Source organism: Festucalex cinctus, chromosome 1 (genome assembly GCF_051991245.1).
Source record: "Festucalex cinctus isolate MCC-2025b chromosome 1, RoL_Fcin_1.0, whole genome shotgun sequence".
NCBI classification, from domain to species: Eukaryota; Metazoa; Chordata; class Actinopteri; order Syngnathiformes; family Syngnathidae; genus Festucalex; species Festucalex cinctus.
The window spans coordinates 61,745,381-61,751,380 of NC_135411.1; positions in this window are offsets into that span (position 1 = coordinate 61,745,381).

Consider the following 6,000-nt stretch of genomic DNA (forward strand, 5'->3'; position numbering starts at 1 on the left):
AATCTATTTCATAATATCCATCCATCCATTTTTTTAACCACTTATTTCTCACAAAGGTCACCGGGGTGCTGGAGCCTATCCCAGCCGACTTCAGACAGTAGGTGGGGTACACCCTGAACTGGTTGCCAGCCAATTGCAGTATTTCATAAAATTTTATGTTTGTTATGTATGGGGTTTGTGACTAAATCAACTAAACAAAAACTAAACCCGAGCCAAGACCATGACAGAAGTAAAACAAAAACGAACCCAAACCCAACCCAAATCATGACTATGTTAAAGTTTGGTCAATGACGATGGTAAATCTTCATGATCAGTGATTAACAATTTCTCTGGCTGTAAAAAAACCCCCAAAAAAACAAAAAAACAGACAAAGTAGAAGAAGGATAATTTTTATTAGTTGCAAAATCCAATGTGACATCTTATCCCATATAGTGTGACAAGTTACCCATTGGTAGGGCAATGTATCACACGTTCACTCCCTCTATTTGATGACATAACTTCTCTGGCATACAACTAGCTCCGATATCCCTACTCATAATGGACCACATGAGTGTGGAATAAAACATTGCAGTGTATTGTAAAGTTTTCTCTCATGGAACAGAATCAATACATATAATTCAGATTTGGGTATTATATTATCTAATGACCCAGTATATACAGTCACACTTGTATCTTTTATGAGGAGTGAATCATACTGTATGTACTCCAGCTACATATCATCAAACAGTATCTTTATTGGTATCACTGGCAAAATATCCCAATAATGTGATGCGGGGGGAGTTGCAAATCCCGCCCATTGCCACAATTCCCACTCCATTGCCAAACCACTGTACTCTCAAAAATAATGCCCTTTTTTGGGGGGTGGGAGATAAGACGCTCCACAGACTGTTGTAACTAAACTCAATAAACATTGCGGATGCACAAATACCAAAAGTATTTGTGTGTGAGGGAGAGAGCAGCGACAACTGTGACATCACTGTGAGATATGGAGCTTGACTCACCTCTCTGCGCTAGAACCAGCAGCAGCAGCAGCAACTCAAAACCCAGATGAGGGATGACTCATCCGCGCCACCCACGTTTCCTCCTATAGTCAGGATGTAACACATAGAAAATGGGCATGGCCAAAAGATTGTAAATTCAAATGAAGGCACCGTGACAGCGCATTACACTTGGAAAAAAATAAACATCTCTGTGAGGAATTTAATATGTCCTTACTCCACTGAAGGACATTATTCTAAATGCCAACTAATGTCAGTAATAAATAAGTGGGCAGTGGGTAGTTGCAACACAAGACAGAGTCAACAGACCTCAAATGGCCCTGGCGATTGTTCATTGTCCTGGACAAACACTCCTATTGTATTGTCTTTCCTCGCTGGCTTGTTCCTGTGGTTGTCTCATTCTGTGAGATCAGATTGCAGAAGTTCAACAATGATGTTAAGACAGAAAGCATGATAACATAAAGCCAGGAATGGGTGATACTCAGTGACTTGGGTTTTGTACATTGTTGTCTATTTCCTTCAAATTTGATCAAGAAATATTTCAATATTCCAGGAAACTATTGTGGATATGAAAAGGCTTTTGTGCTTAAAAAAATGAGCCCAAGATATAGTAGTTGCATTAAAACTCTTCCCACCATTGGTATTGGCCTAAAACGTGTACAACTCCGTTTTGGGGAGGGAAGTAAAACTGAACAAAACAACTAATACAATGTGGTTCAACTTCAAACAGTATGGAAAATGGATGGATGAAATGTAGAGGTCAAGGGTGTCCAAACTTTTTCATTTGAGGGCCACATCCAGAAAATCAGAAGGACGCAAGGGCCACATAATGTTATGAAGAGAAATTGTGTTTAGTCCTCAAAATTGTACAATTTATTTGTGCTTTGGCATATTTAGAAAAATGCTACAGTATATAATTTATATATTTATATAATAGATAATTTATTTGTAATATATCAGGAGGGTTATTGTAGTTTTGGAATTTTTCATTTCAATTAGTTTTTATTCGTTTTCAGGGTGGTTCTCTTAGTTTTTATTAGTTTTAGTTCTTTAATAAATGTTTAGCTTTAGTTCGTTTCAATATTAGTATTAGTTATTTTTAAAAATGTGTATTACTTGTGCGCAACATTTAAAAAACACCATGGGAGCGACGTCGTCTGAAGGTGCTTTTCTATTGGTTGCTGCTAGATGACGTCACTTCTGTGTGACATACTTTCAAACGTTATTATTCCGGTTTATATCAAAATAAATCTACTAAAAATCTCATTTAAAATCATCCCCAAAGGCTCATGCATTAAATTAAGTACCAAAGACTAAAACGAAGGACATTTTTGCTAGTTAGAGTTAGTTTTGTAAACATAAAATATAGTTTAAGTCACAAGTCACTTTTCGTTTTTTAAAAAGCGTTTTTGTTTTTATTTTATTTCGGTAACAGTATTTTCTGAATTTTATTTTTTTCATTAGTTTTAGTTAACTGAAATAACCTTTAATGGCACCTGTTTTTTCGATACCCTCCCTTCTTACTTTGACCATGTCCAAACATTTTTGTTTTGTTTATTTTATTTGAACTGAGTCAAATGCCATTTTTAGCATATGTCACGGGTCACTGAAAAATGGACGATGGGCCGCAAATGGCCCCCGGGCCGTAGTTTGCACGCCACTGGTATAGGTAGTCATTTAAAAACAAATATGCATTTCTTCCTGCGGGAAAATGAGTTGTCCATTTGATATATGCCGTCTATTAGGATTGAGGTTGCCATATAAGTTACTTGAGTATTTACTGCATGGATTAATAAGACAAAATAGTATTTAATCACCTGGGAACATGTTGTTACTCTTGTTCAGCTACATTAAGTCACCTGTTAGGTGTACCATAATTGTAATTCCCTAAGTACACTTAAAAGGAACCCTCACTGTAATAACAAGTTTGCTCTATATGATTGATTTGGCTGTTATTAACATATATATGAGATTAGTTTTTCAAAAATCCTTTAGTTTAATACATTGTGTAGAATAACATACAGTCATGTGAAAATGATCACAAATTGCGACGTAAATAATAACGGCATTGTACGTACAAATAAAAAGTTTTTTTTTGTTTTTGTTTTTGTTTTGTTTTTTAACTTTGCAACTTGTGAAATTGCTTCTAATCAAAAACTGCAATATGAACAATTGCACACGATATACATCTGTCGTGTGTTGACATTTGACAAGATTAGTTTGGTAAAACCAAAATGTGAAGCAACTGTAAGATGTGATGCAAATACATCTTGGTTAAAATGAGAAAAATGACAGCATAAAATGTGGAAATGTCACGGTTTGTGGGGGATTGAGGACCCAAGTGGAGGGGAGGCAGAGTGAGGAGGCCGAGGCAATGTACAAACAAAAAAGGGTTTTATTACTTATGTAAAAATAAGGTGGTGCACAAGGTGCAGACAGGAAACCACAAAAACAAAAGTCCTAAATCAAAGCAAACTCAAATAACAAGGCAAGACAGGAGAAACTGCAAAACGTGGAAACGGCAATGGACCAACAAGAACTGAACTGAAAACAGGTGACTAAATACACACAAACTAATTACACAACAAGTGACACCTGGACAAGACACATGTGGGTGAGGGAACTGATTGGCTGAACACAAGGGTGTGGGATGACAAGCACAGGTGAACATGATCACATTAAAACGAGACACTGACAAACAAGGAAAACAACTGAAGTGATGAACAAAGAAACCATAACAAAAACCCAACCCAAACCATGACAGGAAATCATGAAATGAAGGAATTTCAGTTTGGTGACTCACTCACTAGCAGGTAAAATCAACATTAACTCTTATCTACGGTTTGTTTACAGCAGAATACAAACCATCCTCCTTCCCAAAACCTACCAAGTCCTTAAGAGGTTCTGAAGTCACTTCTCTTCATTTGAAGCGTATTAGATAATGGTTATGTTGCCTTTATGGAGGTGTCTCTTTATTCAACTCTTATATGAAGAAACTGCTTTTGTTTACAAGATGATTTCTTGTCTTTCACCAGCAGGTATGTCAAACTGGCAATTCTTATTTCAAAATGGTAATGAATGAGTCAAATGGAAATGGGGGGGAAAACATCATTCCCAAGAGGAAGTTTACAAGTGGCTTCAAAATTCAGTTTCCTAAAGTGTCCCTTCATATTTTCCCTCTTTACAAAAATGTGAATCATGTCTTTCTATTAGGGATCAAGCAGCATGGTCTACTCTAAATTATGTAAATTTTGTTGTTTGATATGTTAATTTTGTTTTATAACATTGTAATATATAATATATAATATAAAGAAAGCTCATTACCATCCATCCATCCATTGATTTTCTTGACCTCTTATTCCTCACAAGGGTCACAGGGGATGCTGGCTCTGGGCAGTAGGTGGGGTACACCCTGAACTGGTTGCCAGCCAATTACCGGGCGCCTCATTATCAATACATCCGTATGTTATACAACTAATGAAAAATATGTCCTCATAAAGTTCACTGAGGAATGCCTTCAGCATTAAACAAATGTGAAGATCTCCCAGATAAGCACGTTATGGGCCATCAAACTTGTCGGATTTGTGCCTCTTTGGAATTTTAACAGTGTTAACAAGGATTCTACAGTAAGGAAACAGCCTCAAGGAATTACAGTGCTTGACCTTATTTGACATGATGAAAAACAAAAAAGACAACTATGTTTCTGTGACAATCCTCGATTTCTTGTGTTGTGAAATGAGGTCTTCTTGAATCACTGCATGAAGGAATTAATATACATTTTTTGGAGGGGGGATTTTAAGTTACATAACGCTGTTCTCTAGAAAGTCATGAGGTTTGTCTACTTTTTACAAGCCACTGGTTGCAGTCCATAATGCTCATTTTCATTCAAGTGAATTCATTCACTTAAGGGAAGTCTGCAGAGGCATTTCATTATGGCAATAACAAGCTTAGCCAAAGAAAGAAAAAAAATGTGACCGCTAATATGACAAACATTCAGAAAAATATATTGTGCAGTTTGAATTCAGTCGGTATAAAAAATAAAATAAAATAAAAAAAGTACAGTGCTCGGGTGTCAGAAGGTCAAGAAGTAGTCTGAATTTGTCAACAATAATTGTGCTCTTCTCACTTTTTTCCTTGTTACTAGAACTTAATGTAGGCTCAGGTTTTGCAGCAAAGTTACATGATGTATGATAATGACAATGCACAGTATATATGGCATTTATTATGGTTGTTGCATTCACATTACTTTTGTATCATTATACGAGAGTTATCTATTGAGCATCAGGCTGAAAAATAAATTGTATTACATTAGGGCTCACCAACAAGGCGCCCACAGGCACCAAGTAGCTCCAAAGGACCACATGAGTAGTCTGCCTGTATGTTCTAAAAACAGCTCATCAGTGATGGGACAATGTGATTTTCTAGGAACGTTGGAGATGTGATTATGAAAATGGCAGTGGCAGAAAAAAGGGGTGAATATTGCTTTATTTCCTACTTATCGTGAAAAATGATTAACATGATCAGTGCCTTCACATAAATAATATAAAATCATTCATTATTAATCATGCACATAACATTATGAAAGGTAATTTGAGCAAATTTATTTCAGATGTGTTTATCAAACTGTAGCCCTTCGCATTAATCGATCAGAAGTAGCGCTCAGTTTCAAAAAGGTTGGTGACCTGTCTTACATTTTGCCAAATGAACAATATTACATGTTAAAGTGGTTGATAATAGTAATTTATATATATATATATATATATATATATATATATATATATATATATATATATATATATATATATATATATATATATATATATATGAAAGGCCTTAATTGCAAAAGAGGGACCACAAAACAAATTTTATAAATAAACACTAATGTAAAAAACCTCACACCTTCTTGTAAGGTTCATCAAAAACTCAAAATTGTGTATCAGGGTTCATGAATGCGGGAAGGGGACCCGAAAGCAGAAATAGGAAAAGGCAGGGTAGTTGCTAG